We start from the raw sequence: 25,931 nt of genomic DNA on the forward strand, positions 1-25,931 counted from the left end.
TTCAACTCAAACTGCGTCACCATCGGAGACATCTATCCCCACATCAAATTCATTTAGTCATCACACTGAGATTCACAAATTGACCACTTTATCGCCATTTTGTATTCTTATATGCAATTTTATTCTAATCAATACCGATATGGCACAGCAACGGATACCTATCTGCTGCAGGCCACCACGCGTTGCGGTCGGTGGGGGGATGGGGGTGGGGGAGAATGAAATAACAATAAAGGAAATAGCACTATGAACTTTCAACAAGGAACACCATTGAATCTTTTTTAATGCAGGTGTGTCTTTACAGTAACCGTCTCAATTTCCACAACTCATAGTAATGATGAGATCATACGAAAGTTTTCCAAGTCCGAAATATCTTAAAGTGCGAGAGGCCCTAGTAGTGCTGTTAGTGTCCAGCTATCCCTGCTGAAGCAATAATTGACCTCTGCATACATTTGTTATTCTTTTTCTTTTCGTCTACCAGTCTCCTGACTGGTTTGATGCCTCGCACCACGACTTCATTTCCTGCATGAATCTCTTCTTTTCATAGCATCACTTACACCGAACGTCCTGTGTTATTTCTAGAATATATTCCAATATTTGTCTTCCTACGTTACTATTTTTTTTCGATACTGCCCTTGTACAGTATCATGGATGACGTCTAATCATCCGATCCCTTCTTGCAGGTACTGCATTCCAACTATTGCTTGTTCCGGCGTAATGACAAGCGTCGGTACGAAGATCAAGAACGATACAGCAAAGAAGGCTATGACACGACGTCAGTCAATAGCACGCTGACTGGGACGTCACCACGACATGAGCGCCTCTATATGAAGACAATAAAAGCGACTCTCCGCCTAGTCTCGGCAGCATTAGAAGAGCCGCACTGGAAGAGCTGTGACTTGTGATCCATATCAGTTACTTGCATGGAAATTGTATATTTCGAAGGACACTGATTATTTGCATGTCGTCAATTGCTTGCGACACCAACTCGTGCATATGCAAGTTAAGTATTGTCGATTACTGTAATAAACCCCTTTAATATGATTTGCTTGTATGTTGTCTAGCTGTCCGAGAAAACAGCTTCGTAGGCACCCTGTAAGAGACGAGTGGGCAGGCTCCTACATTGGCGACGAGGATTCACCAACAAACGCCGCGCTTCGCGGCCAGGGAAATTTCTTTTGTTTTGCTGGCGCCTTAATTCTCTCTTGTCTTTTGTCTACGGGGCCTTTACGTCCTTTAACAGTTTCTTATCATTTTTGCTAATCAGTGTTTTCAGATGGGCGTTGCAGAAATTTTCTTTGCTTTTGCATTTATTTTTCTTGCTTGCCTTGCCTGTTTCTCGCATTTGTCTCTTCCAAAATGACCACCCCGCCTCCTGCTCAAGCGCACACCGCCGCCACAGTTAGATGCAACACAGCAAACGCAGACGTTTCAGTTCCAGACACAGCAAATATCTACCCTGCTCAACACGGTGCAGCAGCTACTGGCCTACGCTGCCCGCTCTACAGAAAAAGCACCACCTCCTACAGCTGCTGTACTGCCTTTTTGCCACTTTCGTGAACAAAAAGAGGAATGGATCGAGTGGTTGCAACAATTCACATACTTGCTCACAACGAACCAGGCATTGTGAAACTTCTCTAGCTATTATCCACTGTAGGAAGTGCAGTGTTTCGATTAACTCGGAAGTTGTTTCCTAACGCCAGTCTGAGCGAACTTTCTTGTGAAAAAGTGGAAGATTCGCTAACTAACTATAATGACCAACAACTGGATGTGGTAGCAGCTAGTTATCACTTGTTTAGTTGTAAAAAAATGGTCAGAACAACTTATCGCGAGTCGGTAACAGATTTGCAGGGTATGGCAAGGCAATGCAAATTCAAATGTGCTTGTGGAGCTTTATATTCAGATGTTACGTTGAGAGATGCGATCGTGTACAATGGACGTGATGTCAAACTCAGAGAACAGATCCGAAACAGTCTGATCCATCATTTCAGCATCTAGTACAAATACTAGATCAGTACTATTCAGGCGCACTGTCATCTGATAAATCTGAGCAGCCACCTATTTTGCAGGTTGTGTTCCTTGTCTGCAACCGGTCCTTTCAGCGGCAGCTTGAGCCCGCCACGCCGAGTTTCACGCCAGATCGCTAAACAGGAGGCTACACCGGTGGAAAGAATTAAGTCTTGCCCTCAATGATATTCACGGCACAGACACCAAGACTGCCCCTCCAGACAAGCGCAGTGTTAAGATTGTGGCAGGAAAGAACATCTACAATCCGTATGTTTGCAACAGAACAAATATAAGAATTCGGCCCAATCACAAAAATGTAGTCACAAGTCCTATGTCATTAATGTAATATATTCAAAGTCTACAACAGGCTTTCGTAAAACTGGCACGCGAGAGTTTCTTCAGTGATACGCCAGTTAAACAAACTTTCTGTTCACTTATTTCTTTGTGGCAAACATGTGAAAATTCAGTTGGACATGGGTGCCTCTGTCACATTGCTCAACCGCCACACATATGGAATTTTACGCTCCCCTCACCTGTCTAAAAGCAGCATGCAACTGTTGGTTTACAGTGGATAAGACATTCCCGTTCTTGGAAAATGTACTTTACCTGTCATGTATCGCTCACATATGCGAACAGTGATTTTTACGCTGCTACAACGACGCGATTGTGAGAACGTATTTCGTCCTGATTCGTTTGATTTGTTTGTTTAACATTCAGGACCATGTGTTGTCAGTGCCTGCGTTCCATGCACATGACAGTGTAGCTTAGATTGCTAAAAGAATTCCCAGAATTCTTTTCTGAAGGTTTGGGTAAGGGTAATAATTTTGTTGCACATAGTACTATGAAAGGCAATGCACAACCAGAATTTTTCCGGGCCAGGACTGTTACCATTGCATTACGGGACAAAGTCGCTGATGAACTTAAAGAATTGCACGATAGTGGAGCTATTGCGCAGATAGAATCTAGTCAATTGGCAGGTCCACTGATTTTGATCCCCAAACCTTCAGGTTTCATTCGCCTCTGTGTTGACTTTAAGTCTACAGTCAACACATTAACTGTGATTGATACTTATCCATTGCCACGTTCAGAGGATCTTATGGACAGATTAGGCGCTGAACGCTACTTTCCAAAAATTGATTTGCACGACACGTATTTTCAAATACTACTCGATAAAGAGTCTCAAAAGGTGTGTGTAGTAAATACTCATTTGAGCCTCATTAAATATTTGCGTTTGCCTTTTGGTAGTGCTTCCACAACCGCCATTTTCAAATGGTATTGGGAAGAGGTAACTGCGCAAGTGCCCAACTGTTCAAACTATTTGTAAGATATTGCAGTAGCAGGTCGTACACCTGAAGACCATATTACAAATTTGCGTGCTTTGTTTCGTGTGTTATCTGATGCACGACTAAAGTGTAGACTGGACAAGTGTGATTATTTTAAACCTGACTTGCAGTATCTTGGTCATGTCATAAACAGTCAAGGTGTACATCCGCTCTCATTTGTTAGCCATAGGAGATTTGCCAGTTCCTCGCAATGTCACCCAATTGTAGTCAGTTTTAGGGAAAACGAATGCTGCACAAATCGCCACTCCATTTCGTCGCAAGAATGTCCCCCTTGTTTGGACAGATGAACGCGAAGTAGCTTTCCAAAAATTTAATGACGCATTGCTCAGCGATCGATGCTTAGTTCACTCTGATCCGGACAAACCAGTTGTATTGCAAGTTGATGCTTCCTCTTCCGGAATCGGTGCAGTGCTTTTGCACAGAATTGTTGATAAAGACAGGCCTATTTCTTTCGCATCAGAAGTGTTGTCCAAATCTCAGTGTAACTATTGCGAAACTGAGAAAGAGGCTTTGACTACTGTGTATGGTGCCTCCAAATTCCACCGCTATTTGTATGCTAAAAAACTCTAGTTAATAACGGATCACAGCCTTTGCAGTCCTTATTTCTTCCAACAAAGCCGGTTTCTGCACAAACTGCCAAAAAATTGCAAAGATGGTGTTTGTTGTCGTCTCAGTACCACAACAACATTATGTATCGTCCGATGGCTCAACATGCTAATGTCGACGCACTTTCACTACTTACGATTGGCCCTGACACCGACATTGACGCTTCTGCAGCATGTAGTTGTCACACCGATGATCAGGATTCTGAATTGCTTCAATCTTCTCCGCTGAACAATAGAAAAATTGCACAGGCCCTGGAAACTGACTCAGATTTGAACACTTTGCTAACATACATTCGCACATCTTGGCCTCATTCCTTGCATAGCATTAGGAACTCTGTAGTGTGCCAGTATTTCGCATGTCGGCATAGCTTCGCTGTACAGAAAGGTGTGATTCTTCTTCAGCATGACATTGGACTGTCACGTGTGTTGATCCCTAAAGCTTTGCACAAAGAAGTATAGAATGTTTCCTTTTCCTGTGCCAATAAACTCGACAAAGTCACGTAGCACAATTCAACTTTTGTCCTCTATTTTTGGTCTCGAAGGATTATCTAAAGACACAGTGTCAGACAACGGATCTCAGTTCCCGTCAAATGAATCTGAAACATTCAGTGAACGCTATGGTATACAGCATGTAACTAGTGCACCGTTCCATCCACAGTCAACGGGCGAAGTGGAACGTTTTGTCAGAACCTTCAAGCAGCAGATGGCCAAACTTCGCTCAACACACACCAGGGATCAAGCATTGCTTCTCACATCCTATCGTTCCCACCCACGAGATGGATCATCGCCATCGGAATTGCTTCACGGCTGCCGCCATCGGACACTGCTCCACCTGTTCCAACCTCCTCAGCATCCGACGCCGAAGGAAGGCCGCAAGTATCGCTTCGCGCCGCATGATATTGTCTTTTACAGGGCTTTTAGAGGCAGCAGACAGTGGGGGCGAGGCGAGATCGTCCGTCGACTTGGCACTTGCATGAATCTTATTTCAGATCTAGATGGCTTGCAGGGCCGACATAAAAATCTGGCAGGAAGACCGAAGAGATTGTGGTCGTTTGTAAGGTACACCGTCGGCAAGAGACTTTGAACACCTTGTCTGCGTAACTGAAACGGTAATTTTATGCAAAACAATACCATTAAAGTGGAATTACAAATTAGGTTTGTCCGAAATTCCTTCACCACAGAAGACGAAGTAAATATTTTTCAATACGGATAAAGAACAGCTGCCAACATTAGTAATTTAAATGCAGACATCTCCGGTGGAGCGAAGCACCTTAAATCCATACAAATTATATGCCTATGTACGTTCCATATCTCTTTCTAATCCGCTGGAGCGATTTCGACCCATCTTATCACTTACTTTAAGGCAGGAATAGGTTCTGGGGTAAGAATCACCCACCTATCGAAGTTGTGGTGGTGGGGGTGAAAAGTAGTCTAGCCCAGGTTGTACTAATACCCCAAAGTTATTCACCCATTATTTGAAATCGAAAGCACTTAGTGACTTACAGCAAACTTTACACAATTTCAGACCTATTCCATATGAAAATTCCAACAAAATGATGAACAGTAAAAACGTCATCGCTTGCTGTATTTTCACTGTTGATGCATTAAAACTGTCGCATCAGTCATGACGTTTTAATTTATTGTTTCTTTACTAGCAATTGTATTCGCGACACGTTTTGTAGGCAGTATCCACATGTACCACTAAATATATCTGCATAATTTCATAATTGTACGACACATGTAGGAGGAGATGTGACATCATAAGCACTGAAAGGCGTGAAAAGCTGCGGCACCATGCAGGATGTTTAAATTTATTACTTTTTGGCACAAACCCTATCCATAACACATTGCGCGGACAGTGTTCCCGTATGTCGCTGAATGTACATACAAAATTTCAATATTTTACTATAGATAGTACAGCAGATATGAAGGTAAACATTGAGCTGCTTGAAACGAAACTCGAGTGTGAAATTCGCTGGAGGTACAGGTGAAATATTCCTAGAAGTATGTGTGAAATATGTTAAATGTATGTGAAACATTGGTACCCTTGAAAGCTGTGGTAAAAAACTATTCCAAATCATCAGGATCAATTTCAGCCAGAACCAGTAATCCTCTATTGCGAGATGAGTGATAACATGGCGACAGAGCGGGTAGGATGAGGAGGACATGGGGCAAGGAGGACAGAGTGAGGGCAGCTGGAAAAGAAGAGAAAGGGGAAAGGAAGAGAGGGGCATAGAGAGAAGATACGAGGAGATGAACAGACTAACAAAAGAGGAGGAGATGGGCCGAGAGAGAGGGAGGATGAAGAAAGGTAAAGAGACGGGGGTAGGAAGAGGTGGACAGAGAGAGCGGGAGGAGACGGATAGAGAGGGCAGAGGAGAATATGCTGAAGAAAAGAGGAAAGAACGGGATGTAGTTTGTGAGGGGGAGGGAATGGACAGATTGTAAAGGAACACGGGAACACATGGACAGGAAAGGGGGGGGGGGGGAGAAGCAGTCGGGCGGAGAAAGGAAAGGGTGTAGATGGAGACAGAATGGTGAAATTAAGGGATGGATAGAGTGAGGGAGAAAGAGCAGATGGAAAGTGAAATGGAGCGAGAAGGATGTAGGAAATGGTCTAACAGGGTATTAGAATAAAGACATACTCAGGCAACGCTGGGTATTCTGCTAGTCACTGAACAAAGATAAATCTTCTCGTCCACGTCGTATATCGATTAGGTTCCTCCAAGACTATACTGATGTAATAACCTAACACTTAGTAGTTATATACATCCCCACCTAGCAGGTTGACAAGTCTTCAATTAGTGTCTAAATAATTACTCGGAATCCTCCATATTTAACGTATCTTCCTTACGCCATTAAACAAGTATTGATCTTAACCAACTCTGTTTTTTATAAGGAACCGCTGTGCACAGAGACCGTAGGCTATAAGCACGGAGGGGAACGCAGCAATCAGATGCAGTCCCATTAGTTTCTATTAGGCTCGCAAATCTTTCAGCTGTAAATAGGCATCTTCAGTCCATTTGAGTTACAGCTCCTACTGAAGATGGCTATTTACTGCCGAAATACAGATTTGCAAAGGTAATAAATACTAATGGGATTGTACTGACTGCTGTGTGCTTTTCTTGTCTTACCTCTCGCGATTCTTAACCAGAAAAATAAAGTAATTAAGCTCTTTCATCCATCTCTCAGTCGGCTTTCCGTTATAAAATTCTTCAGTGTTTCAGTTATTTATATCACAGTGTTGCGACTTAAAGGTCCATCAATTCGTTCTAGTAAGACGCCACTGCACGGTCTCTGAAGACACTCTTAATTACAGTCTTAGTCTGAAAAACTCTCCAAGTAACACCACTTCATCTTCTTCCAATGCTTCCTTTCGCAGTCTTCTAGACACGTCACCGTCCAAACATCGCATTAAAATATTTTTCTTTCCACATTACATGAACATATCCTCCAAAAAATTCCCTCTTCTCTCATCATCACCTGTCAACACTCTCTTCTCTCGTACCTCGGTTGTAAAACAAAGATATTCATTTTAGTTTAAAGGGCAGAATATTATATTGCATTAAATTTATAAAAAAATACATTGCATTCATTTACAAGAAAAGCATACATTTACAAATAAATTTTCATACAGCAGGATCCATTCATTAAAATTTGATGTGTGTATGAATAAAAACAGGTAATAAATATGCAACAACTTTACTTCGGAAACAAAGATGCTTAACAAAACGGAGTCTAATGTGAAATTGACATTCAGAGATTATGTAAGACGAAAATCTCCGTGAGACATTCCCAAGGTAAACAAAGTACACTGATTGATAGTTTGAGTGGGATAATTTATGATAATTCGACCGAATTTGCATTAGGAGACTATAAGGACCGTTTGAAGCAACAAAACTGCCAAGACACTTTAGCTGTCTGTTGTATACTTGCCAGTCCATAGCACACCATGATTATAATTGTCAGGAGATTTTCACACTATCGCATCACGGGAAAGAATGTCCAACTCGCCATGTGTCCTGTTACAACTTAATAAGTTTCTGCAACGTCGCACTGTCACACAAAAACACTTAGTGCACCAAAGACCTATCTACACCAAGTCCATCGAGGGAGACATTTATTATAATTTTTGTGATGACAGACACACATTGTTCTAGGGGTATTGCCTTGACAAGTAATAATGGCCCGTGTTCCTATCCTATCCACTGCTTAAATTTGGAATATAATTGACCACTAATGGCTGCCTATAGCTGTCGGTGTAGAGAGTTGCCCTCGTTCCGCCAACGACCTTGCAGAAGACGGCGGAGGAGCTGACAGAGTTCCAGGAGCATCACTTAGCATTTGGAATGGGAAACTACTCCGAAAATGAACAACAAACGATGATCAATGACATGAGTAAGCGGAAGGCAATAGAGACCAGTGAATCAATGACACAGGACATGTGGGCCATAATTGAAAACTGTCATGATGATATTATTCGTATCAAAAGATTCCGCACTGGTCCATAATTGCTATAGTAGGGACGAGACGGCCGAGGGGGGAGAGGGGGAGGGAGGACACCATGACAAAAAACTGAACAACCACGGAAATGATAAATTTCTGGGAGTCGGAGTGTGGAATGTCAGATGTCTGGACTTACATTACATTACATTAAGCTTTGTTTCAAAGGTCATGAATACGACATTTCGTAATGATGTGGAACGTGTCAGTTTAATATAAGGTGTCTTTATACGATATTTTTTTACAAGAAGGAGTTGTCATGCAGGATTATTTTTAATTTGTTTTTAGGTGCTAGTTGGCGACCTGTCAGACTTGTAATGCTATATGGTAAATGACCATAGCGTTTTATGTCTATATAATTCACCCTTTCTGTGCCAAAGACTGGGTTAGCAGAAAACAGTGAAGACAGTCCCATTCTAGTGTTTTAGCTACTCACTTGGCTACTACTTTTCAATTTGTGTGAGTTGTTAATAACAAATTTTATAAGTGAATACGCGCTGACAAACCAAAACATTATGAACATTGCCCACCGCGACGCTGGATGGTGCCTGGTGGCGTTCGGGCACGTGGCGTGATAACAAAAGTATGTTGGCGTATCAGACACGCAAGTGGGATCACCCTAGCGAAGATATGGGGTGCAAATGGGAAAATCCATTGCGCTAAGCGACTCTGACAAAGGGCAGATTACTATTACGCAGAGCCTGTGAACGAGAATCTCGAAAACGGCCAGTGAAATTACCACTAGATGCTATATGGTTGGACTTACACGACTCATGACAAAATTCAGAGGCTTGCCTGCCCTGTAAAGTAGAAAAGATGTTATCTGTGGCACCTCTGCCGAAAGAGCAATGCTTGGTGTGTCGGAGCGCACCATTCATCTCCCACTGTTGAACGTGGAGCCCCTCTTGCAGACCAGCACTACATATTCACATGCTGACCCAACGACATCGTCAATTACTATTGCAGTGGGCACGGGACCATAGGGATTAGACCGTCAATCAACGGAAACGAGTCGGCTCCTCGTGTGACTTACATTTTTGCTACACTGCATCGATGGTTGTCTCCGTAAACGCCGTTATCGACGTGAACGGAGGCTCTAAGTATGTAACATGCCACGGACGCAGGTTAGTGGGAGCAGTATTATGCTATGGGAGACATTCTCCTGCGCTTGGATGGGATTTGTGGTACCAATGGAAGACATGCTGAAGCTGCGAACCACTTCCAACCGTTCGTGCTTGACGTCTTCCTCGACGACGATGTCAAGTTTCAGCAGTATAATCGTCAGTGTTTCCGAGCGAGAACCGTGCTACCGTCGTATGACGAGCATTGCTGTGAACTCAGGTTGGTGTCTCGGCGACGAAATTCCCCTGATCTAAATCGTATGGAACCCATATGGGTGGTTAACGGGTGCCATCACCGCGTAAACAAATCAGTGACCTGTTATTTACGCGAATAACATGACCTGTGCGTAGACATCTAATGCCACATACCTCCAGAAACCTACCAACAAACTGTCGGATCCCTGATACGCAGGATCAGTACTGCATTTCGTTCGAAAGACGGGCAAACGAACTGTTAAGAAGATGATCATAATGTTTTGGCTCATCAATGTGCGTATTGTGAAGGTACTGTGAACGTCCCTTGTTCCTTAAATAAATGTCCAGCTACTATGCTGATTTCATGCTTTTGTGCAATGTATACTTTATGTTGAATTACCTCAAAATGCGATTCCGTACCAAAACACTGAACGAAGATAGGCACAGTAAGTTACTTTATTGATTCCAATGGTTCAAATGGCTCTGAGCACTATGCGACTTAACTTCTGAGGTTATCAGTCGCCTAGAACTTAGAACTAATTAAACGTAACCAACCTAAGGACATCACACACATCCATGCCCGAGGCAGGACTGGAACCTGCGACCGTAGCGGTCGCTCGGCTCCAGACTGTAGCGCCTAGAACCGCACGGCCACTCCGGCCGGTTATTGATTCCAATAACCCTAATAGCATAAGTAGCTGAACTCAAATGTTCCTGCAGATCAACAACGTGTTTCGTCCAATTCGGTGATTCATCAATGCACACAGCCCTAAATTTTGAATATTCGGCTTTAGTAACAAACTTCTGTTCAAAGTCTGTATTTACCAATGGTACTATGCCATTTAATGTATAGAACTATAGGTACTGTATTTTCTCAAAACTGAGTTAGAGTCCATTTACAGAGGACCACTCAATAATTTTTTGAAAAAATTGTTTACAATTTCCTCAACTAATTCTTGTATGTTTGCGTGTGATTACTACACTTGCATCATCAACAAAATAAAGTAGCTTTCATGAATACGGTGTAGCAAGTCATTCAAATACGTCAAGAACAATATGGGACCCAAGACTGAATCCTGTCAGACACCATTCTTGATACCTTCCGAGTTAGAGGACGGTGCTGACTTTTTGAAGACTATCTGTACTGAGAATACCAGCCTTTGCATTCTTCCAGTTAAACAATTAAATCACTTGTGCACTGTCTCACTGATACCAAAATACTTAAGTTTAACTAGAGGAATTTCATGACTCAGCAGTCAGATACCTTTGAAAGGTAATAAAACATCCCAGCGGGTGATGTTTGGTTATTCTGAGCATTTAATATTTAACCAGTGAGACCATATACAACATTTTAGTTGAAAAACCGTTCTGAAAATCAAACTGACATTTGGCTAGTACTTCATTTTTACAAAATGTGAAGCTGCCCTTGAATAAATAAAGTTTTTAAAAATTTCGGATAAAGGTGTCAGAAGTGAGACTGGGCAGTAGTTGTTAGCAGCAGACCTATACCGTTTTTATCAATGGTTTAACAATAGCATATGGAAAAATGTCCTCTTTCAGTGAGTGACTACACATGTGGCTGAGAATGCTGCTGGTCTGTTTGGAAAAAGCTTTTAGTACTCTGTTGGAAACGCCATCAATCCCATATGAACTTTTACTTTTGAGCGAATTTCTTATTTTCCTAATTTCAGTAGGAGAAGTGGGTCGAATCTCAGTTTTAACGATGTGCATAGGTATTGCCTCTTCCATATAGAGCCTTGCATTTTCTGATGAACAGCTTGACCCTCTTTCCTCTACAACATGCAAAAATGATTATTAATAGCAATTTCTATTTGTGACTTTTTGTTAACAAACTTGTCATTGAGTCTGACAGAAATATAATCTCTGTGCTCTTTGCTGCTGTTACTCTTTTAACAATAGTCCATATCGTTTTAATTTTATTATCGGAGGTGACAATCTCAGACATAATGAACATGCTTTTTAATAACTGGTCTTAATACAGTGAAGTGGCATTTATAACGTTCGACTTTCTGGACCATTAGACCTTGTAACTATGAGATACATTTCCCTTTTCTGTTTAAAAGACAATTTTATTTCTTTTGTAAGAAACAGGGATTCATATCGTTTCTTATACTATGTTTCAATGTTTTCTTAGGGACACTGTTTTCAAGTATACACCCAAAGGCATCTAGAAATAGGTTGCATTTTAAATTAGCATCGGGTTCCCGGCATATCCATTCGTAGTCAAAGTGTTGCAAGATTTCCTTAAAATTAGCAGCTGCTAAATCGTTAATTGAATACATTACTTGGGAGCACTGTTTTAGGTTACCGTATGGAGCCATGTCATATGCTGTCACTAGCTGTGAATTATGATCAGGATGACCATACTCAACGGGGAAAGTTTTCATTCGATTAAAATTTATCTTTGTTTCTAAATGGACAATGTGTTGCTTTCCTGTAACACCAGTCTAAGAAAATCTGTAACTGATGTCGATTTGAAAGGACCACCTAATACTTCAAGGTCATTATTTCTATCAGACTCTTACAGAAAATCTGCACGGAAATCCCCCCAAATAATAATTTCCTTTCGTCTGTCTGATAGATAGCACAATAAAGAATTTAAGTTTCTCAGAAGTAGCAGAAAATTTCCTAGAGGGAACCTATACACAGCTACAATTGTAAAACTACCTCCGTTCAGTTTATGCTCCCAGGCACATACTTCTATATGTTGCTCTACCAAAATCTTTTTAGTTTGTAAATTTATCACACTATGATAAATTTTAAGGTTTATGGCAACTCCTCCACTCTCCATAGTGTCTCTGTGTACATGTGCTGAAAACTTATTTGTACCTACATTTCCCTTTCGCACATCTGTGACCATATGATGTTTGGGCAGGCATAGTGCATCTATTCTACCCTCAGTTTCAAAAAATCAAACGAGAGGCTCATCTATTTCGTTTTTTAATCTCCCGATATGCTGATGCAATATACTAACATCATTTTTTTTCTCTGTACTTTAAAGAGGATCTTGTGATATACTCGTACTAACATTAATTTTCACTGTTTTTTTAAAAGAATATTGTGTTATTTTAATAGCTCTACTACCTTCCTTCCTCAGCTTCTCATTAAACTTAATTTCATTCAGTGTTGAATAGTTAGACACTGATCTTAGCCTAAGACAGGTTTCAGTGCCTCCCTTAAAGATTTTGCTGTCATCTCAGTCAATTTACCCATCCCTTTCCTACTGATATGCAAGCCATGCCTTTTGAAGTTCCACCTGCCAGTAGTATCAGAAGAAACCAAACGTACACCTGACAGAGCAGCCACCTGAAGCAGGTGATATAACTCGCGACTAACTCTCGTGACAGAGCCTGACCATACCACATTACATTTACTTGTATAGTTCGTTGCATATGCTATTTTAACCATGTCATACTCGATATTGTAGCCCTGATCCTTATCAATGCAATGGATGTGGTAGAGAAGTTAGGAAACCTGTGAGGGGATATGAAAGGCTCTGTCTAGATACAGTCAAAGTCACTGTAGTGAAATGTAAAGAATATATCTAGTCAGACGAGCATACAGTTCTATTACCACAAGCAGAAAACGGTGCAATGGGAGTAAGATTCATCATGAGTATAGAAGGCAGGGCAATGAGTTAGTCATAGTGACACGATCAATGATAGGATTGCACTCATCAGAAATGGCAAGAAACAATCGCAACATCAATAGATCTTCATTGATGTTGACCGACTTACAAGGAACAACTGAAGAGACAGAAATAGAATTTCAGAACACTGATGCGATAACGCCACATTTAATGCGAGATGCAAATCTAACGATCATAGCTACTGGAATGTTGTAATAGGCAAGGAAACAGAATAAAAACTTACAGGAGAATATGGGCTTGAGAGTAGGAACGAAAGAGGAATAAGATCCATTGACTTCTTTAATAAATTTCGAACAGTAATATTTGTTCAAAATCTCAAGAGGAGGATTTTTACTTATTAGAGGCCAGGAGACACGAGAACCTTCCAGCTCGATTACACTGTGATGAGATAGAAATTCCGAAATCCGATAGTGCGTTGTAAGGCATTCCCAGAAGCGAATAAAGATCCAAATCAAAAGTGAATAAAGATGAAAAGTAAGCTGAAAATTAAGAGAATAGCTTAGAAGAACATTTGCCGAAAGAAGTGCAATACTGAACAACTAAGGAGTGATTAGATGCGTTTGAAGTTATCTGTGGCTATAGGTACTGCGATCATGGATTCCACAGTAGACAGTTCAGCTAATGAGAATTCAACATCTCAGAAAAGGTCAATCACAGATGTAGGACATATATAAGTAGATACAAGGAAGGTACCTGTGAAGAAATATTAAATGACAGTAAAGTACTTTCTGCAGTTGCTCGATAACACAAGGAAGTACAAGAATGCTCATGAGAATACTGGAATACAGCGATATAAGTCACATTAGAAGAAATAAATACCCAGTGCTGGGAAGTTAAATCGAAATGACTGCAGAAAGAAATTTGAAGAAATCTAAAATGAAGTGGATATCCGAAGGACTGACAGCATACACAAAAGTCAAATTAATTTTCAGTAAAATTAGAGGCAAAAGAGTCAACATAAAAGGTGCAAAAGAAATACTGTGAAATGTTGGGGAAAGAGTGGGTAAGTGGAAAGAGCATACTGAAAGCCTCTACAAGCAGGACGTTATAGAAGAAGGAATAAACGTGGAAGATATAGTGTATCCAGTATAAGAATCAGAGTTTCACAGGTTTAAATTGAGATCAGATAAGGAGGATAACGTATATAACATTCTTATCGGGCTGTCTAAACACTCTGGGGGAAATGTCAACCAAACAAGTTTTTAAACTGGTATGTACAATCAATAAAACTGAATCTAACCATCAAGATTTCGAATGTACATCAACCATTACTTTCTGAAAGTAGTAAGGATATATAAGGCAGAGAACTATGGCACCAGCAGCTTAACAGCTCATTGCATCTAAGTTGCTGACAAGAATATTATACATTAGAATACAATTGAAAACTGAGAATCTGTTAGATGACCATCCGTTTGACTTTAGGAAAGGCAAAGGCTCCAAAGGGCCAGTTCTCACATTGCGGTTGATAATGAAAGCAAGACTGAAAGAAAATCATGGCACCTTCGTAGGATATGTCGAAGTGGTAAAAGCGTTTCACAATGTCGTACAGTCCAAGACATTCAAAATTTTGTAAAAAATAGGTGTAAGCTATAGGAGATGTCGGCTAACATATAACATGTACAACAACCAAGAGGGACCAGCAAGATTGGAAGGAAAAGAACTAAGTACTCGGATTAAAAAGAGTGTAAGACAAGGATGTAGTCTTCCGCCTTCTTCTATTTATAATGCGAAGAAGGAAATAAAAGAAAGCTTCTGGAGTGAGATTAAAATTCGTAGTGAAAATATATCATTGATAAGATTCGCTGATGACATTGGTATCCTCAGTGCCAGTGAAGAAAAATTACAGGATATCATGAAGCGAATGAACAGTCTAATGAATACAGAATATGGATTGAGAGTAACTCTAATAAAGTCGAAAGCGTTGAAAGAAAGTGATTAGCGATAAACTTTTCATCAGAATGACTGAGATGAAGTAGAGGAAGCGAAAATCCTACTACCTTGGAAGCAAAGTAACATATGGACTAAGCAAAGAAGATATAAAATAGTAAATTGGCAAAGCATAATAATGCAACATACGTGGTCAAAATATGAAAGTATCAAACATCGGCCTTAGTTTGAAGAACAAATTTTTGAGAATGTGCGCCTGGGGCACACCACTGTATACCATTTTGGAATGTGGAGAAATCGGAAAAGATGAGAACTGAAGCTTTGAAATGCGATGCGACAGAAGAACTTTGAAAATGACTTGGACTGATGAAATAATAAAGGGTGAGGTTCTTCGCAGGATCGACGAAAAGGAAAAAAAAAATGTGGAAAATAGTGGAAAAAATGAAGGAACAGGATAGTAGAACACATGTTAAGATACGAAGCCATAACTTCCATGGTACTGGGATCCATGGAGGGTAAAAGGATTAGTGGTAACTGAGACTGAAATCTATCCAACAAATAACTGTAGGAGTTTAATACAGGTGCAAACCGGTAATGAAGAGGTCAGCGTAGGAGCGGTTGCCCGTATCATATCTGTCTGAAGACTGATGAAGTTTAAAAAAAGGAATATATAAGTGATTGTAGGATGTGACAGACGATGGACGGAGAGGAGATGTAATTGAACTTTTTCATCCCTTTGGTCACTGTATGACTGAAGTGAGACATATTGCACACCGGTCAGGTCGGTGATGCAAATGGAGTGATCGGAATAATATATTAAAAATATAATAACGTTGACGCAGATATTCTGCGTAGAAAACTTCATTTGAATGAGATTCGGGATTTGTAGAACGCCTCCGGTCCTATAGTTAATTCTTAGTGTTGATGTTGCATGAATGAGTGCACGGTACGGTGCCGTTTCTTTTACTGTATAAAATACTATGTGACAACATTGACGAATTGATGGATTTTGTTATCTGGCGCCAATGATTCTATATCTCTCAATGTGATGTAAATGTTTTTATGAAACTGATGATCCGTGGATCGAAACTCATTGTTAAAAAAATACATTTTATTAGCAGTTAGTGGCGGTAATCATGACGTTATTGTGGGATAAGAGTTTCTGACTATTCTTTATTCTTGTTTTATGAAACTGCGTGTTAATTGATATGATCGTTACGAAGTTATGAATAAAGTAACTGTGGAGCACTGAATGAGTTTGTGTGCTATTTAACTATGAACATGTATTAGTCCTCGGTAGTGGATGTAGGAGGAGTATTTATGAGTTTTTAAGCAATCTGTCTGATAGAGTATATGCACTGGGGTCACCGCGTTTTAGTGTAACTGCCGGCTGATGTGGCCGAGCGGTTCTAGGCGCTACAGTCTGGAACTGCGCGACCGCTACGGCCGCAGGCTCGATTCCTGCGTCGGGCATGGATGTATGTGATATCGTTAGGTTACTTAGGTTTAAGTACTTCTAAGTTCTAGAGGACTGATGACCTCAGATGTTAAGTCCCATAGTGCTCAGTGCCATTTAGTGTAACCATGTGTCAGTGTACTAGGTTCCACTGAGACGAATGTTCAATCGTTTATGCTTCTATGATCGATACTTTCTCTCTGGCTTTATTCTCTTCCTGGTGGTTTCGGGGAAAAGCTTTCTTTTTCTTTTCTTTTACCGTTCAGTATGATTAGCCTTCCTTTCGAAAGTGAACAAACTATACGTTAACTACTGTTTTAGCTTTTCTCGTTAGGAATTTCTCGGATATTCAGGATGAATCACCTGAAACTGGAATCGCAAATATTACGAAGATGGTAAATGCTACTGATGTGTGGTTTGCACTGAATGGGATTCGTATCAATCAACAGAGTGTAATAATACTTAGAAATTTCAGAGTTTTAAACATAGCTGCACAATAGTAACGGTTCCACGTAATAAAATTATGAACAGCCGACCAGTTGCAATGGGTAAGGAATTCTTTACCTAGGTTTCAACAAATTTAAATTTGTGTTCTTCAGAAGGTGGCAATTTTACATTAGTATGGACTGATGTATCATCGCCGTTTTTACAAATGTCTGCATAGGTCCATTTGTCAAAATTAAAATATAGCCCTAAAAATAGGGTTTGTCACGTAAATATAAATTAGTACGTGGATGTTGCAAAGCTCACAACCGGTTGTGAGCTCTGCAACATCCATGTACTAATTTATATTTACGTGACAAACCCTATTTTTAGGGCTATATTTTAATTTTGACAAATGTATCTATGCAGACATTTGTAAAAACGGCGATGATACATGAGTCCATACTAATGTAAAATTGCCACCTTCTGAAGAAGACAAATTTAAATTTGTTGAAATTATGAACAGAGTTCTTTATCCATTGCAACTGGTCGGCTGTTTATAATTTTAATACTTAGAAAGTTTGTTTTTGAGCAAACATAATCCTTTTTAAGTCGAACAATGCCTGTTATCAATAAATAACAAACTAAAAGTAGCGTAAATCAGAATGTCAGCGGTGTTTGTTGCAGGATTCTCGTTTGGTCGTTTACGAGATATCGTATTTTGAAAAGTTCCCACCCGGATACTTGTACAGCACCTGTACTTATGTTAGCACACACTAAAGAACAACACAAGTGCATAAAATAATTATGTGGATTGTGACCAGTAAAGAGACAGCTGACCATCTCACTCTGTATTCAAAGTGATTGCCAGCAGCGGCAACACTCGCTTCCCGTCTGGTATGGAACGGCTCCTGCACACGTGCCAGCATTTCAGTGGAGATGTCCGAACAGGTCGCAGTAATACGTCGTTGCATACGTAGGGTGTAGTTGGTATGTCCTTTTCCCAAAGAAAAAAAGTTTAAAGGCGGAAAATACGGGGAACCGGCCGGCCAAAGTACAGTTACTCTGCGCCCAATCCAATGATTTGGAAACAGTTCCCGAAAATAAGCTGCAGTACTTCGTGCACCACGGACTGGACAGCTCATGTTAGCACCACAGATTTCTCCTAGTCGGCAGAATAACATCTTCTAACATCGACGGAACATGATCTGTTGGAAGGCTGGGAGACTTCTGCGCTTCCGTGTTCCGTCTATAAAAAACGGGCCTGTGAGCCGATGGTTCACTATCCCACACCACACGTTTTCACTCCATGGACGCTCACGATCCACCTGAGGAATACAACGGGGATTGCCAGCAGGCCAATAGTGCATGTTTCGGCGATTTACCTGGCCGTGATTGGTGAATGTGGCTTCATCACTAAGTAAGATACGCGATAAATCTGGAGTATCCTTTCCTAATATCTACGTACAAAAGTTAACACTATTATCATAAATGTTTCCACGGAGTTTTTGATGGATAGAGATGTGACAGGGATGGAACCTATGTCGATCGAGAACGTGCAGGACACGAACATCACTCATGACTCTTCCTCGTGCGATTGTCCGGTAGCTAACGTGTGGATCAACTGCAACATCAGCAAGAACAATAATTTCCCTCTCTCCTGTCGTCATTTGTTCTAGGTGTTACGCTACCATTTTCACGTAGCTGTTTGAAGAGTTGATGTATAATTTCCGAGATGGATGGTGTCTGTTGGGATACCTAGCCGTATGCAGCGTATAAGCACGAACTGCATTCTTAGCACACTTACCATACATAATGAGCCTGTCGGCTTCTTCTGCACTGGTAAGTCCCACCGTCGACTCACGACCTACCGCTTAGACGGTCACACACTAACTGAGTAGTAAATCGCAATGCAGTCAAGCTAAACACGAGTTGAATGGCACAAACAAGGATCAGTGTGAAAGTACGATATCTCGTAAAGCACTAACACTAGATTCCTGCAACAAAAACCACTTACGTTATAATTTACCGTACTTTTAATTTGTTAATGTTAATAGATATTGTTCCATTTCAATATATGCGTGTTTTTACAAAAAAATACACTACCTACGTATTATTACAATCTGTTGATTGGATAACAACACGAGCAACGGACTACCTATCAATTCGCTGAAAACCGCACATCAATAACACCTAGCATTTCTGCAATATTTGTGGTGATTCATCTTGTATTTGTAATTGTAGTTGTCTGCTGCTCAGACCTACACACCTTCATACGAGTACATGATCCTATGATTTTGAGCAAGATGTGTTTGGTGAACTGACCAGTTACTGCCATAGCCAACATACGGTATGATGTGTACATATCACTATATTTAGTGCTTTGAAACTGAGACATATAGTGCTTGTTTCTCTTTATCTGTTATCATTAGTTTTTTCCTCCGTTTTTGGAGGGATCTCCTTCGTGACAACTCTAAGCGGAACAGATGAATAGCTACTGTAGTTGCCAAGAAGTTCCTCATCGTCTTCATGCTTTCTCTGCGCGATAGCAATGGAAATACTATCGACGACAGTACTACCAAAGCAGAGTTAATGAACAAAGCCTTCCGAAATTCCTTCACCAAAGAAGACGCAGTAAATATTCCAGAATTCGAATCAAGAGCAGCTGCCAACATCAGTAACATATAAGTAGATATTCTCGGATTAGTGAAGCAACTTAGTCACTTAATAAAAATAAGTCGTCCTGTCCAGTCCTTATACGTTAGGTTCCTGTCAGAATATCTGATACAATAGCTCCATACATAACAATCATATACAACCGTTCGCTTGACGAAAGATCCGTACCCCAAGTTGCACAGGTCGCACCAATATTTAAAGAAGGTAGTAGGAGTAATCCACTAAATTAAAGTCCCATATCTGTAACGTCGATATGCAGCAGAATACTGGAACGTATGTGGTGTTCAGACATTATGAATTTCCTCGAAGAGAACGGTCAATTGAGACACAGTCTACATAGACTTAGAAAACGTTCTTGTGAAACACAACTAGCTCTTTACGCACTCATATTCTTGAGTGCTATTGGCAAAGGATCTCAGACTGATTTCGTATTTCTAGATTTCCAGAAAGCTTTTGACACTGTACCACGCAAGATATTTGTAGGGAAATTACGTGCTTATGGAATACCGTCTCAGTTATGTCACCGATTCGTGATTTCCTGTCAGAGAGGTCACAGTTCGTATTAATTGGGGAAGAGTGTTTCAGTAAAACAGAACTGGTTTCTATCGTTCCCTACAGTAGTGTTACAGGCTCCTTGCTGTTCATAATCTATGTAAACGATTTGGGAGACAATCTGAGCAGCCGTCGTAGGTTGTTTGCTGATGATGTTTATGTTTATGGTTTAGTGAAGTCATCAGAAGATCAAAACAAATTGCAAGACGATTCAGAAAATATATAGTGAAAAGTGTGAGCTCATCCACATGAGTGCTAAGAGGAGTCCTTTAAACTACGGTTACACGATGAATCAGTCAAATCCAAAGGCCGTAAATTCAACAAAATGCTTTTGAATTACAATTACGACCAACTTAAATTGGAAAGAAGACACAGAAAATGTTGCTGTGAAGGCTAACTAGAGAGTGCGATTTATTGCCAGAACACTTAGAAGATGCAATACATGAACTGAAGAGACTACCTACACTACGCTTGTCCTGTTTTCGAGTATTGATGTGCGGTGTGTATCTTTTCCAGGTAGGGTAACGGAGTACTCCGAGACATCCAAAGAAGAGCAGCACGTTTTGTGTTATCACGAAATAGGAGAGAGTGAGTCATTGACGTGGTACAGGATTTGGGGTCGACACCATTAAAACAAAGGCGTTTTTCGTTGCTGCGGAGTATCAATCACCAACTTTCTCTTCCTAATGCGTAAATGATATTTTGATGCCTGTCTACTTAGGGAGAAACGATCTTCATAATAAAATAAGGGAAATCTGAACTCGCACAGAAAAATACAGGTGTTCGTTATTTCATCACGCTGCTGGAGATTGGAATAACAGAGGATTATTGTGAAGATGGTTCGGGGAACCTCTGCAATTCCCGTGCGACGTGTGTCTCGTCGCCGATGTCGCCGATGGTGGCGCAGTGCACCTGTGTATAAGTCGCTGAAGGCAGCTGAAATTGATCTTGCCGGGGAATTTAGGAAACAGCAGATTATTGGTGGTCCTAATGTTTTTCGTGGACTGAGATTGGAGTTTTAGCTGTGTTTGGAGGCAGTACATAGCTGACCTTGGCTGTTGTATGGGGTAACCATGCTGATTATGGTGGCCTTCAAGCTTACCCGGATGCAAACATTTTGGCTTGAAAGACATGGAGTATAACTGAGCCTTCAGGGTGGTTTGCTAAGGTTCCGTATGGGACTTTGGTGCCAGACAAACCATTTAACTTTTTTACCAGATGGAAGAAGAAGCCGAATGCAGTGATTTGCACAGTATCCATGTAGATGTAGATGTAAATGTACTCCATTACCGGATTCGGATTGTATTACGTCTACAAAGTAGCTTCCATCGTTTGCAGTAGGTGGCAAATAGTGGCATGTTGTGATGCAGATGGTGGGTCGTATCATACAGCAAGCGGTTGCGTTTGTAAACATGACGCTATCACAATATTAGTTGATTTGTGATTGCATCATAAAGTTATTCTCGACTGAATATGTCAACTTACGAGATCAGTTCTCGTCGTTTGCGGATACATTTAATGTTCTGCTTTAACATGAAGAAATCTTCGATTGGGGCTCATAAAATTCTGGTGAGGCACCTGTAAGTTAAAAAATTAGTGGAGAATTGTTTCAGTCTTTCAAGAACGGTGATGCTGTTGTTGAAGATCGGGATGTCGGTGGAAGACAGGTATTCGAAGCTACTGAAACCGAAGGGGAACAATCACAGGATGTCGATATGGAAAGCAGCTGATGCGTTTGAGCCGAGATCTGAAAAACAGACATTATTTTACATCATGACAACGCTCGGTCCCATGTCACTAAACCTGTCCAAACATACTTCGAAACGTTGAAATGGGAAGTCATACCTCACCCACCGTATTCTCCAGACGCTGTTTCCATCACTACATTTTTCAGTCAATGGCACACTGCTGGCAGATAAACGCTTCCTGTCATTTGAACAAGTGTTAAGTTGAATCGATTCATGGGTCTCCTAAGAAGATGTTCAGCTCTTCCGCCGCGGGATTCGTATGTTGTCTAAACGATGGGAGAAAAGAGTGACCAGCGATGCCAATACTTGCAATCGTAAAATTTTTTCCTAATGCTTTTTAAAATACAGCCTCGACCTTGGAAAAGAAACGGTGGAAGCAAAGATGTAGATCTAATGTACGGGAGCCATCTTCTTCTGGTATCCAAATATTGGGAGTAATTGCTTAATTCATTATTTTTAACTTTCAGTAAAGCGCAAAACAATCGACAGATTTCAATACAAAATTACTTCACTATGAAAGCAAAATCAGGTCTCAGAGTAATATAACGAACTTTTTAGGAGAAGGAGTGGTTATTCAACAACAATGTCATTAAGCGTGAAAATCACAACAAATTGCAGTTGCAACATGTCACCTGATAGAGCGTGCTCAAAATGAAAGAGGCTTGGAAAGTGTTTCATGTACCTTAATATGGGTAATCCAGCTTACATGACTCGGTCAAAGTGCGAAGGGATTGTATTGGGTTTCCTGTCTTAAAGTGCATGAAAAACAATAACGGAAAAGATCACAACACGAAGAAGGAGTTGTGCGACATAAACGAAAGTTCGTAAGGGTGTTTCTGCAACTGAAACAAGAAGTATATTGGGATTTCGTGCCAGTCGCGTAAGAGTGGCGCTGGTGGCGCCACTGTGAGGATGCAAATTGGGTTCGCTTTAAATACACTCTATAACGGTCGTGAGCGTTATTTACCTTTGAGATTTGACGCGGTGAGTTGATATTAGTCAGGAAAGTCCTGATGCCAACAAAGACGCCATTGCAGACAACCTAGTAGCAAGGGTATTGATAATCGCTTCAGGTGTATTTAGTCCTTTATTATTGGATAACTATCGGTTTCGTGTCACTAGAAGCCACATTTTCAGCGATTTTGTTACATGTTCACCTGAAGATGTGGCTTCTAGTTCAACGAAACCGGTGGTGATCCAATAATAAAGGAGTAATAATTGCCGAAACGGTGTATTAATACCCTAAAAGATGCCATTAATCAGTACATCTCTTAGTTTGAGCGAGGTCGTGTGATAGGACAGCGAAAAGCTGGATGTTTCTTCTGCGGTACTGCAGAAAGACCTGACAGCTGGCAGCAGTCGTCAAGGGAATGTACGGACTCAATAAGACCGGGCTCCAGACGGCCACTTGGTACTAAGCAAAGGGGAGACCATCGCATTACCTGTATGGCTTTGGCGCACTATACTGCATTTGAGCAGCAGTTGGCAGCACAGTGACACATCGATCTGTTACAAATCCCTTACTTCAAGGACACATCCGAGCAAGACGCCCTGTAGATGTTCAGTCGTGCCTCGGTGTCAGTGATGGGTGTATATTGGTTAGAAAGAGTCCCGGTGGGGCCCTGCAACCAACAAGTCTGCGTGCTAGACACACTGGACCTACAGCTGCAGTTATGGTCTGGTGTGCGATTTCGTATGACAGCAGAAGAACTCGTGGTCAACCCACGCCAAATTTATGTGTCAGTCTGATGATGCGACCTACTGTGCTGCCATTCATGAACAGATCTCCAGAGGGTGTTTTCTCACATACATGCTGCTGTTGTAATCCATCATACTCTACACAGTATTGACAAATTTCCTTGGCTGTTCAATCACCAGGTCTGTCTCCAATCGAGCATATTTGGAGAATGATCGGATGGTGGCTACAGCCTCATCCACAACTGCATTAACCGTTCCTGTGCTGACCGACCAAGTGTAAGAAGCATGGAACTCCATCACAGAAACTGACACCTAGTACCTGAGCAACATATGCATGCACGTTTGCATGCTGGTATTCAACATACTGGCGGTTTGGCTGCTTACTAATGTACCAGCATTTCACATTTGCAATGGCATAACTCGCACATACATTAGCATGTGATCGCACATACATTACCCTGTGATTCTCCAGTGTCAATCACTTAAATATGTTACCTAGACAAATATACACTACTGACCTTTAAAACTGCTACACCAAGAAGAAATGTAGATGATAAACGGCTTTTCATTGGACAAATAGATTATACTAGAACTGACATGTGATTACATTTTCATACAATTTTGGTGCATAGATCCTGAGAAATCAGTACCCAGAACAACATCCTCTAACCGTAATAACGGTCTTGATACGCCTGGGCATTGATTCAAACAGAGCTTGGAGGGCGTGTACAGGTACAGCTTCCCATGCAGCTTCAATGCGATACCACAGTTCATCAAGAGTAGTGACTGGCGTATTGTGACGAGCCTGTTGCTCGGCCACCATTGACGAGACGTTTTCAATTGGTGAGTGATCCGGAGAATGGGCTGGCCAGGGCAGCAGTCGAATTTTCTCTGTATCCAGAACATGCGTACGTGCATTATCCTGCCGAAATGTAGGGTTTCGCAGAGATCGAATGAAGGGTAGAGCCACGGGTCGGAACACATCTGAAATGTAACGTCCACGGTTCAAAGCGCCGTCAATGCGAACAAGAGGTGACCGAGACGTGTAACCAAAGGCACCCCATACCATCACGCCGGACTATACGCCAGTTGGGCGATGACGAATACACGCTTCCAATGTACGTTCACCGCGATGTCGCCAAACACGTATGCGACCATCATGATTCTGTAAACAGAACCTGGATTCATCCGAAAAAATGACGTTTTGCCATTCGTGAACCCAGGTTCGTCGTTGAGTACACCATCGCAGGCGCTCCTGTCCGTGATGCAGTGTGCCGGCCGGAGTGGCCGAGCGGTTCTAGGTGCTACAGTTTGGAGCCGCGCGACCGCTACGGTCGCAGGTTCGAATCCTGCCTCGGGCATGGATGTGTGTGATGTCCTTAGGTTAGTTAGGTTTAAGTAGTTCTAAGTTCTAGGGGACTGATGACCTCAGAAGTTAAGTCCCATAGTGCTCAGAGCCATTTGAACCATTTTGTGATGCAGTGTCAACGGTAACCGCAGCCATGGTCTCGGACCTGATAGTCCATGCTGCTGCAAACGTCGTCGAACTCTTGGTGCAGATGGTTGTTGACTTGCAAACGTCCTCATCTGTTGACTCAGGGATCGAGACGTGGCTGCACGAGCCGTTACAGCCATGCGGATAAGATGCCTGTCATCTCGACTGATAGTGATATGAGGCCGTTGGGATCCAGCACGGCGTTCCGTATTACCCTCCTGAACACACCGATTCTCAATTTTGCTAAACAGTCATTGGATCTCGACCGACGCGAGCAGCAATGTCGCGATACGATAAACCGCAATCGCGTTAGGCTACAATCCAACCTTTATCAACGTCTGAAACGTGATGGTACGCATTTCTCATCCTTACACGAGGCATCACAACAACGTTTCGCCAGGCAACGCCAGTCAACTGCCGTATATGTATGAGAAATCTGTGGAAGCTTTTCTGATGTCAGCACGTTGTAGGTGTCGCCACCGGCGCCAACCTTGTGTGAATGCTCTGAAAAGCTAATCATTTGCATATCACAGGATCTTCTTTCTGTTGGTTAAA

The sequence above is a fragment of the Schistocerca serialis genome, chromosome 1 (genome assembly GCF_023864345.2).
Source record: "Schistocerca serialis cubense isolate TAMUIC-IGC-003099 chromosome 1, iqSchSeri2.2, whole genome shotgun sequence".
NCBI classification, from domain to species: Eukaryota; Metazoa; Arthropoda; class Insecta; order Orthoptera; family Acrididae; genus Schistocerca; species Schistocerca serialis.